Source organism: Crocodylus porosus, unplaced genomic scaffold (genome assembly GCF_001723895.1).
Source record: "Crocodylus porosus isolate Cpor-Errol unplaced genomic scaffold, CroPor_comp1, whole genome shotgun sequence".
NCBI classification, from domain to species: domain Eukaryota; kingdom Metazoa; phylum Chordata; order Crocodylia; family Crocodylidae; genus Crocodylus; species Crocodylus porosus.
In genome coordinates this window covers 17,267,727-17,279,874 of record NW_017728917.1, presented here as the reverse complement: position 1 = coordinate 17,279,874, position 12,148 = coordinate 17,267,727, and positions in this window count along the sequence as shown.

Below are 12,148 nucleotides of genomic sequence, written 5' to 3'. Positions count from 1 at the left end.
CCATCTCTGAGTCCGGCTCCAGCTCCCTGTTGCAGCTGCTGGGGACTGTCTGAATCACCAAAGCTTTTCCAAAGATTCGGAGAGCTTTGAATTGCTTTGGACCTTTTTATTGGTCCCCTGATTCAATTCTGAATTGGAGATTCAGCCACTGAATCTAGCCGAATCTCCTCCAAGTCGAATCACCACCCGAAGCTTCGCACAGCCCTACCTGCCACCTGATCTGCCTACAGACACTAACGCACCCTTCCCTGCTTGGATTACTCATCATCTTGGCATGGCTCTCCTGCGTGGGTGGCTCCTTCAGGGACCCGTGGGCAGCCTGAACACAGGTGTAAGGGAACATAGTTGTGCATTTGTTCATTCTCATTCCCAAAGCCAAATTCAAGAGAGAGGAACGAGCTCTGATATATCTGTTGTGCTCTTTAATTAAAAATAAAACTCAGTCCCATCTTGGTTCAGCCACCTGGCTATGAGAAGACAGTATTATTTATTAGCCTACCCGATACTGTCTATCACCGAGCTCAGACTTTTCCCTCCTCAGAACAAAACCTGATGTTTAGTCTCTATTCTCCCCAGTCTGAAACGTTCTTGTAAAGACCGGGAACCCCAGCTCTGAACCTTATTCAGTGCCAGAGAAACGTAGGTCCTGATTTTCTCTCTCAATGTTTGGGTCAGACTTTGTAAAATGGAACCAACTCTATGAAGATATTTCCATTTGATTTTTCTCATCTCAGGACCGCGTAGGCTTGTTACCCATTTATTTTCACGAGGGCGCCTTGCCACTGTTACCTTTTTTTTTTTTTATAGCAATGTTTATCCAATTTGTATGTGACCAGGAAATTTAATGCAGGAAGCCAATTTGTTAATGCCGTTTACTTTGGAGATCTTGTTAAACATCAAGAACATCACTGTGAAAGACCTAGGGAATATCCCTTGGTAAAGAAAACTGATGTGCTGATGCTTACTTTGGCAAGAGGAAAAAACAAACAAACAAAACAAAGGTAAAATGCTCTTTTAAAAACAATGTAGATATGTGGTTCTCAGACACGCTTCGAACCCTCATCTCCATTATTTCCCTGCATGACGGGGCAATTGGAAGAACCAACTTACGAAGAGATTTTCATTCAAGGCTCAGTTGCTTGGTAACAGCATGAAAAGCAGATCAAATGTATGCCAAAAACAGGCAGGTTTCTGAAAAAGCTCCAGATATGTAAATGATTGGTAACTTTTTTGCCTCAGGGTTGATATCAAAACAAATTTTCATGGTAACTGAGTTCACGCCACCTTCTCCAGTCATCGTGGGCCTTGTTCTGGATCCCAGTAGGTTCCTGTGAATCACCTGCCCTGTGCATTCATCTGAACTGAATGTGTGTTCTTCTCAGCCAGGAAACACAGGTGGTTTAACTAAAGAAAAGATACAATTTTACATTTGCATACTAATTCTGGCTTGTCGTTACCAAAGGCTGGGCTGAGCCTGGGGCTCTGTCAAAATGTTGGGTAACTATTGCGTAGTGATCAGCAGACTGGAGTTTTTCCCATACCTAATCTGATTTCTGTACACAAATTGCCTGCTATCTTCTTAAATTCTAGCCACACACATGTTAATTAGTAGAAGTCTTCACTTTGTGTTACTAAATATCAACATTAGATATCAGAATCATCATAAATTTTGGATCTTTTCTTCACATTTTAATTTGCTCTAAAGCTGTTAGAATTGGGGTCTGTACAGGCAATATTTAAGATTATGATAACAAAAACATTTCCTTGCTTAGCAAGATTTAGAGTTTCCCTTACTGGTTTAAAAAGGGCTTTTTTCCTAAAAATGTGGGGGGGGGTTGTTGGTTTGGGGGGGTTTTTGAGTCTCATTCTAGTTGTATTGATATTCCCGGGCTTTCTAGACTACAGGACAACTGTCAACCCTCAAACTTTTTCACAGACCACTGCACACTCTTATCATCAAATTTTTAATTAGAAAGGCAGGTGGCATGCCTTTAATTGAAAAGGCAGTGAAATTCATGGCCAGGTGTGGAATGAGGCTGAAGTAAAGACAGGGCTTTGCATGTTAATTTTGGGAGGCTCCTGGTGCTGTTTACCCCTGGATTATCCACACATTAACACCTTCAAATGACTCAAAGTTACGCCACTCCAGGGCAGGATTCTCCCTTACTCCACATGACCCAGCCCGTTTCATTAAGGTGTGGCCTTTCCCCACAGAGGTGCTACTCAAATTGAGGGTGCGCCTGCAAACCGGCACTAAGCTGATCAGCACTGGTGCAGCTCACAATGTAACAAGGCCCAAACTGAAGAGGTTTGGAGCAGAGTTATTCAGCAGCACGGGGAAGATTGAATTCAGTTGTATTTGTAGAAGGTTCTCTAAATGTCCAAAGCTCCCAGCAGTAGCTGCTGCAACTCTCCCTATTGGGAGAAGCGTCAAAACTGGAGATTTTCCCCCAACACTATCTGACACTGAGGAAGTAGTAAGCACTTGGGTCCTTGTTTGCACAAAGTGCAAGGGTATTATCTGCATAGTCCTGGGCCAGGGGGTAGGCTGTGGGTGGAGTGGTGACCCCAGCTGAGTGCCATAACACTCCTTTGCACAGGGCAGCATCCCCTGCTTTAGCTACAGCTTCTACCAGCTGGCCTTGGCAATCTTCATGGGTGAATTCCTTCCCCCCTGGAAGTCAGTAGTTTTGTCATTGGTTTGTGTAGGGCCAAGACCCCACCCCATAAGCCAGCCTTTTCATGCGTGCAGTCAGCCATGTCACAACCTTGCTAACATCTCGGCAAAAGTCTTATAGAGATGAGCCTAATGCTGTGAATTGCCAACCGTGATTTTTGCTAAGAAAAATTCCATGATCACAATGGTCAGGAAAACTGCTAGAGCTGTATTAACATCCACATCTGAACAAGGAGCTGGTATCTGTTCAGTGGAAATAAGTTCATTGCAAAATTAAATTTGATCAAGTAAGTTTAGGCTTGTAAATGAATATCAGCCCAGGAACTGTTATGTTTACTTACAATTAGGGTTTATGGATATTAGCAGAATGGAGACATTAGCTTTCACCCAAGGTCTTGGCTGAAATCTGAGACTTTTTGGCAAATGGAGAGAAAATGGCCAGTCCAGTACCATGCAATATGTTGTTATAGCGAAGGAAGAACTCAATGTCATGTATTCAGAACTTCCAAATTGTACTTGTGTTTTCTCTGTCTCTAAGGAGAAGATGAAGAATCATGTATTGCAAATAATCATAAGGGGCCTATTATAGCAGTGGATGCCTACAGGAGTCTGTCTTTCTGTTTTTAAGCTGTGGGTATGTGAAGCATTGAATATAATCTCCTTATTTATGCAATAATCAGACAGGCTTTGTACAGGATGGAAACTCAAGTGAGCCTGTGAAACCTATAAAACCATCGCTTGGTTGATAAATAATTTCAATTTTGTACACTTTCATCTGGTGCAGCGGGTGTCCTCTAGGCAATAACATCAAGCTTGGTAACATCATATTAGTATTAGTATCATTGTAAAAGTGTGCATTATTAGAACCCTACCAAGAAAGAGACCAGGAATCTCACTTACGGACATAATGGCCCGAATTTATCTCCACTTTAAATCCAACAAAAGCAATGGAATCTCAGGGCTTAATTTGCCCAACTGTTTCTATTCAGATTGCATCAAGTCATAATGCAGTTTGAACACAACTCTAATGATATTGCAATTTTGGGTTATAAAATGATGAAGAAACGTATACTGAATCAGAAGTGGGGTGGATGCGAGGGACTTGCTGTAACTGTTTTCTATAGTAAGTGGAAGCTGCATCCTAGTAACTTTGCACCGTTTCATTCAGGGGTGAGATGTCACAGTTAAGCTTCCACTTACCATTGCATAGGAGCGGTCACACAAACTAGCTACTGAGAGGCAGCTGACATACTAAGTACCAGTCCCCTTTAACTTAGTATAATTTGTTCTTCGGCCCATTTGTTGTTCTTCTTGCACTGATGATAATACTGTTGGGGTATCCAGAATGCTGTTTGGGGAGACTATCCAAGTTAAAGGAACACTCGCTTGCTGATGTGCTGAGGAGGTGGTTGATTCTATATGCAGAAAGTACTACTCGTCTGATGCCACAAAAACATGTTTGGAGGATTTGTGCTTTCCGTGCTTGTATGCCAATGATATACTATCCACTTCCCTTATGAAAGTAATATTTAATGCTTCCAGTTGTATGTTTCACAATGAAGTGAAATTCCAAATGGTATATAATGTTGCCCGCACGTTTGAATGTTGGCTAAAAGCAATTTCATATGTGATTTGGCGCAGAGTACAATGACAACATAGTGTCACTTTGAACATAAGAATCTCTCAGATGATCCCCTGAAACTGAAAGATGATTTAAAAAGCAGGGTAGGGAAATATCTGTGTCAGGAAGCACAGCTCATGGAAGATGGAAATGCTGTGAGAGGTTGATTTCAGAGATGATCCAAGCAGTCAAGAAAAATGCTTATACTGAAATGTGGCATGCATGTTGGCAGCATAAATTTCCTTTACAAGCTCTGCTGTTGTCTAAAGAAAATAAAATAACAAGCAATTTCGCCAATATTGGGAGTGAGTCCTGCTCTGCCTAGCTGCTGAACATTTGTCACTCGGGTAGCACTTTTGCTGGCTATTTTAGAAGAGAGATCAGAGGCCGACAATGAATACAGAGATGGAGCATATCTTCTTCTCAAAGCATACATTGCTGCAGCACAGAGAGATGCTGTGTAGTTGCTGAATTAGTGCTGAGTGTGCTGGCTCAGTTACAAGAAGATTACAGCGTAGTCCTCTGTCCAAGCCATTTTGCCCTGCTTCTCAGGGCAGGAATTAAGCCCAGGGGGCCAAGATGGAAGTCCGGTGGGTGCCTGTGATGTTGGTGGAGCATGGACATTCAATCTTCTAGAGCCAATCCACCTTTAAAAAATCTGTTGCTGGAATCGATCTCGTTCTCAGAAATGGAGGAATTCTTACTTTGTCCTTAATTCTTGCAATGTGCTTGATCTTAAGCACTATATTAGCGGAAAATTTTCACTGCATGAAAGCCCCTCTGATAAAATGCTGCTGCTGCTTCTACTCTGAATGTGTTTGCTTTTGTAGGCTTAATGCAGTTAATATTTGTCAGATATCCACTTTTGTGAGAATGGGATAACATTACCTGGTAATATAGTGTCTGTCTGTCTGTCTCACACTGTGCCTACAGGTTAAAATTTATACCTCTGCAGAAACCTATGTGGGGCCTAGGCTCCACTAAATTCCCATTTAAGTCCTATTTTGATGGCATAGTGAGAGTTCAGTGTCATATGAGCCTCATCCTAGCCCTCTGTACAAGGCTGAATTTTACCCACAGAGAATTACTGATATCTGCATTAAGATTTTCACAAGATTCCTTTATCTTCCAGTGTGCTATGTGCTAAAACTGCGGGATAGTCACAAGAATTTGCTGGCTGACATCCTTCTTGGTAATGCACTCAGTTCTGCCTGTTTCCTAAATGGTGCTGGAGATGTCTTGGTGGCTTTCTAAAATGACCTTTACATCTTGCCTCATGGCACGACTGGGTTTCAGATGTTTCGGCAGTCACAGCAACAGGTATGACATCACACTTGTGTGAAGTCCTCTCTTGTTAGGACTCAGTAAACCTCTCCGTTTCCTTAACTACCTGTAATTATCTTTTGTGGTTGCAAAATATATTGTGATATATTATCAGTGAACAGGGCCATACCACGAGGCATAATAGCGAACTCATGAGAAGTTGGGGATCAGTTGCATTCAGATCTAAATGTGGCTGCTCTATTAATACATTTCACCTATATGAACTTTCTTTTACTAAGACGTGTAGGCCGCAAAAGATGTTGCATTTGTCCTGGGACAAGTACAATCATTCAGACATCTATGTCCATTGCCCTGGATGAATCCTAAAAGGGTTCACAGGAAAAGAAGTATTAAGAGCTTATTCAGGGACATCACAAAGTATAATTGAATGGTTATCCTGGGATTGTGTCACTGAAAAGCAGCAGTGAGTGCAGCCACTCGCTAAACGCTGATTAGAAGGGTGATGTGTAAACACACCGATTCTGGAATATTTCTATTCCAAGACAAACAGAGGCACGACTTGTCCAGGGACAAATGCATTGTCTGTTCCTAGCCACAGTTCCTACAAATCAGAATAAATACCTGATTTCTTTCTATAGACACATTCCAGTTAAAGTCAAAGGAACAACACTGGCTCATTTAAACCCAGGACTGAGTTTTGTAAAGACAATAGTCAAAATAGACAAAAGCATTGTAATGCTTATTGAAATGTTTTCTGATTATTTTTTTTGAATGCTTCAAACCAGTTTTTCTTTGTTTTAAACCACTTTAAACTTTTCTCCTGGAAAGTTTGCCACTCAAATATATACAGCCTTTGTTGTACTAGTTACTACAAAACTAGCTAGAAATGTTCCTCACTAATATGCACATGAAAATGCACATGAGAATTTTCCTCCAAACTTTCTTTTTAATAAAATAATAGCAGCTGGGTACAACATTTGTGATTAGCATACTATAGCTCAGCATTAAAAGTGGTAAAAAAAACCCCAAATGTCAGCAAAGTTTTTAATGAAACTTTCACTTCATTTCTTTCAATCAAAATTCTACATTTCTATGAAAGAAACTCATTAACATTTCAAACAGTGTAGAGTTTCAAATTTAAGCAAATAAAACATACCAGATGGGAGTCCAGGAAATAAAAAAGACATATGCATTTAGTAGAACTGCTACTATGATTGGACAAAAATCCCAGCTTTTACACACACCGCCTGTGTGCTGCTTAAGTCTCAGCTAATCTATCAGTCTCATGCATGCTCTGGCCCCCTACTCAGTTCTGCATAGGTGAGAATTTTGCCCAGTGAGAATATATTTTTTGCAGTGAGATTCCAACATCTATGACCCTTGCGCAGTGCCGTTGAATGACATGATGATGTGTAGACTAGAAAATGCTGTATGAGTGCTACCAAAAAGAGCCTCTCATGTGGCTTGTGTGCATTTTAGGGCTCTTGAAGGTCTTGGTTCCTCTCCATTCCTGTTGGTGTCTTTTTATAAAAAGACTTTGCTTCACCTGTGACTTCACAACAGAACTGCTGGTTTCGCCAGAGGAGGAGGAAGAAGAGGTTAGACTCCACTGAAAATCTCTTTGGAATCCAAAAATGGCGTTGGATGTAAAAACGCGCTGAACCTCTCCAATCACTGTTAGAAAATGTATTCATCTGTTCTACAATTTGAAAAGGGTATTTTAATCTTATCTAGAATCCATAGAATAAAAGAAAGTGTTCCTTTAAATGGGCTGGAAAACTGACACAACGTGAATGTGCAAAAGTTGTGTTTTGTTCAGCATTTTATTACTAAAGCATCAACCTAACATTGCTACATTTATGTCCTTCTCTGTCATCCAATAGCCATCCTGGAAGTTGCCATTGGCCCCTTCAGAGATTTATTGCTCTCCTAGTGCCTCAGAAACTTCACTGAAGATATTTGATGTCCTGCTTCCACCAGGGACCCAAGACTAGATTTCATGGACATTAGGACTGGAAGGGACCTCAGAAAATCATCGGGTCCAGCCCCCTGCCCAAGAGGCAGGAAGTCAGCGAGGGTCAAAGGATCCCAGCAAGATCCTTTACAGAAAACTCTGTAAAGGTTCTGATTAAGAGAGGAGGGACGGTCAACATGTATGCAAAAAGAGAAAATGTCCAGAGCTCCTCTCTGCCTCATGGAATTGGTCTGGACACTCCCTACCTAAAGGAACACTAGCAATGTCCAGGGGGAAAATCCCCGGAGCACGCCTTCATCAGAACTTCCCCTTGAGAAGAGCACCTGGGTAGGCTCCAGAATTGAGGGGAAGATGAAACCAGCCTTAAATGGTGGCCTGCTAGATGATATGGATGGATGCCAGCAGCTGCTTCCTTGGAAGCAGTTGCTTTTCTGAAACTGGGACTCCAGCTGCTCCAAACAGGCTGTACCCACTTTTGGCAGGAATTCCCCCAGTCTTGGGATTTCCCTCAAGACGAGCAGCAAAAATCTGGCCTGTAGGATCAGAAGCTCAGCTGGTGCAAATCATTGTCATTTCAGTTAATTCAACAGACTGACACAAATTTACAGACGAGCGAGATGATAAGGCAGGAAGTAAAGACTTCTTTGCTCCTCTTCCCTCTTGGTATTGTCTGGCTCAATAAAAGCAAAGGTCTGGCATTCTGTTGTCCTAAATATCAAACAACTTCCTTGGCTGGTATAAATTTGTGTCAGTCTGTTGAGTTGCAATGACTTACACCAGCTGAGCTGCTGGTCCTACAGGCCAGATTTCTGCAAAGGGACCTGCTGTTGTCATGAGTTAAGGTAGCAGAGCAGGTGACCTGCCCTAGCTGACCTTGACTACTTGGGTGCACCTGGTTGCCAGAAGCCTAACTACTTCTAGCTGGCCCTAGTTGCCAGTATGGACATGGGTGTCTGCTTATATGCAGCCATTCGTCAGTGCCTGACAGGCTACTTAGCAGGACAGAGGCCTCTCTCTAGCCTTGGGCTTCTGAATCCTGGTTCCTGCCTTAACTCTTTGCTCTAGACTCCAGCCTGAACCCTTTTGCTCTAGACTTGCTAGATCCTGACCCCTTACTACTGATTTTAGTCCAGATCCCTGCCTTCTGACAGCCAGCTCCTGGCATGTGGCTTTTGTCTGGCTGTCACACATGTCCTAATCCCTTACAGAGACGGATGCCCCCTGGATCAGGGACTGGATCTCTTCTTCCTGTCTGTGACCCTCTTCCCCCACCTGGCTCATGGCTCTGTCTCAGTGACTGTCCCTGTGTTGGTCCCTTACAGACCTTAGACTTCTGATCCAGGACTCTAGTCTGGACCTCATCTGCTCCTAATCCCCTTTGAGTTGTGACCCTCTAGGATCAAGCCCCAACTGCTTGTGTCTCAGCCATACCTCTGAGTACTGCAACTGCAGTCAGTGGCATCTGCAGGTGTTCAGCACTCGTGGTTCTGGGGAAAACCTGGACCCCACCACCACCACCACATCCTCCTGAAGATTTGCCTGTTTGTTAGATCCAGAATAAAATTTTCAAAAGTGCCTGATGTGGTTTGATCTCCAAAGTCCTATTTTCAAATGGGACGTAAGAGGAAATGTTGCTTCTCAAAGATCCTGAGATCCCATCTCATTCCAAGAAAGCCTGCTTCCCACTCAGAAAGCGTCACCACAATAATACCCCTAAGTGGTTATAGGGTGTGTAATGCAGTCATCATCCTTTTCCTGCAGTGGCCGAAAGGATGATAGTGACAGCTGATACGAAATACCTGCCTGGGACACAGCTTGCAGGTGCTGTGGGTTTGGAAATCCCAGAGCTTGGACTCTCCCCATGTTCTTCCCACCCTGAGGTGCATTCAGAGGTGCTGCTTGAAGAACAGGTTTGTGTGGAACCACTTCATGCTCCTGCACAAAGTGCAGCAATGTCACACGTGGCTTCCCTTGACAAAGCATTTGTCAGGATGGAAAACAGCAATACTGATGACTGAAAATTAGTTTGGCAACCTTATTTTGAGGTCGCCTCTTAAATGAAGGATTTAACTATTGCCTTTTAATGCCGGGTTGGAAGGCTTGGAGCACACGTCGGTTTCTACTCGGTTTCTCTTGTTATGGTGACATCTACTGGTGGAATTCTGACCTCGCTTAAAGTCTGCGTCTGGAAATTTAACCTCATTCAAACCTCATCCAGGTACTAATACATTTTGGGAATGTGAGTCTGACTTAATCCAAATGGGAATGTATTTAATAAACTGATTTGGAAAATATTTATATGGGGGGTCCCCCTACACAGCACTTGAATGAAACCAGAAATAGTATCCATTTTGCAGAATAAATCCATGCATTTAATTTTCTCAGTATAGCAATAGGTTTTATAAGCAGCAGTCCAGAGAATTATAACATCTGAAATTCAAGTCATCACAATGGGATACTGCTCCAATTGCCCGGATTTAGGGCAAATGTTTTATGTATTTCAAATCCAAACAACAGAGCTTTCCTGACTTGTTCTGCTTTCCTTCTGCATTGCATACTCTGAGAGTGGGTGTTATGGTGACAGACAACTGAAGGCAAGATCTGTTACCTGGATCTGAAAGGAAAATTTTAGCCATAATCAATCTTGCCAAACTCAGTACGTTGCCAATTGATGGTTTCAAAATTAAGGGCTAAGAGCCACTTCCCCCCCCCCATCTGCACCCAACAGCTCATCTGCTTTATTCTTGTTCAGCTAGCTGATGCTGAGAGCGAATCTCCTGGTACAGAACCCCTCCAGCAGACTCCAGCCAGACAAGAGCCACAGGTGAGTGAAGAAATAGCCCTGGGGAGAACAAAGTCTCTAGAAGAGAGAAGATTCTCTTTCAACAAGAAACAGACCTCACAAGTGAAGACAAAGTAGGGATTTGAGAGTGTCATTTTTTTTTCATTGTTAACTTTTACTGCATTACATTCTCCTACACTCTTGAGTCTTGACCTTACCCTCACTGGAGCTGACAATGATGTTCACATGGACACTGATAGCACCTGATCCTAGGTTGTTAACTGACTTGTCCTGTAGCCTAAACAAAGTCACTTAACCTATCAGCCTCTCAGCCTTCCTGCTATAAAATTAAATAGAATACCGATGTATTATAAGGGTTAATAAATTAATGATGGTAGTGTTTAGAGATTTGGTGGAAGATTATATGAATATGTAATTATTTGATTAGAGACTGACCATGAACTCACCTCACTGGGAATATTCACATGAGGGTTGAGCTCATATCTGAAAACTGAAAAGCTTTCTATGTTTGTCACTTGGTCTGAGAGACAGCTCAATTCAAAGCTGCTTTCTTCTTTTGGACATGCATACCTATGCATGCACAGGCAGTCAGCACAAGATGAATCGTATTGCAAGTTCTTGTCGGCACTCTTGTGAAGGCTCTGAAAACGGAAAGGGAAAAGCTTCAGAGGAAGATGAAATGCCACCCAGTGGGAAAAAGGTATTTTGCTGTGTGTGTCTGTGCTAGAGTTGAGTTTAGTAGGACCATGTATAGCATGTGGGTTTATTATTTATAAAGAAATTGCTAATAAGTTCCTACAGCTATTCTAGTATTGGCAGCTGGACTATGATAGCGATGAGTGCCATAGAAAAGATCATGAGAAAAAGAATCATTCTGTATTAAAAGCACTGTTTGAATTGTGTGCCGTAAATAGGCCTAGGGCTACTCATTGAGCAATGGAGATAAAACAAAATATTGAATATCTGCTTATTCAGTGAGTGCTGTGCTTTCGGTGTATTGAATGAGACTGGTATCCTGTGGGAACAATAACATGTGATCATGGAATTAAGACTTGTACTACAATGCAAGTGCACAAGGAGGCTAATTTTAGGTTACATGGGCAACTTTAATTTTGGGGTGTCATAACTTTTGAATGCAAGCCTCTGGCGTAATGCTTTTCTGATATAATATTTTGTGTACTAGATTACAGATGGGCTGAAGCTGAAAAGTCAAAATCCAGATCTGAATGTTGAGCTTCCTCAGTGTATATATTCAGAGCTTAATCCGGACTGAATGGATCTTTAAAATAAATGCCTTGTAAATTAATAAGGTTCTATAAAAATCTACTCTAACAACATATTCCTAGCTACTAGACCAAGTGTTTCCATCCACGTGGTGTTGACTCATTATAGGATATGTGCTCTAACTTGTATTATTTTAATTATGGTTTAGAAGCTTGTATCCAGAAAGTTAACCAGACTAGAAGATACAGGTCTCAGAAAGATCCAGACACCAAAACAGAAAAGATTTTCCTCAGCAATTCAGGTACCTGTGGTTGTAAACCCATGTGCTCTCCTGAAAATGTTGCCAATCTACTTCAACTGCTGTTGTGGCATTTACAATCCAGTTTTGCCATGGAAGAATTTCAGTCATTTACAAACCTCACGAATGCTAATAACACCAAGAAGCCCACTCTCTCTGTTATGCTCCTTCAGAAGAAAGCTAATTTTAGAAGGGTCTAAATCCCACTATGGTTTATATCTATTAAACTACTTATTAATATTTTTATGGGAATTTGATTTTTTTTT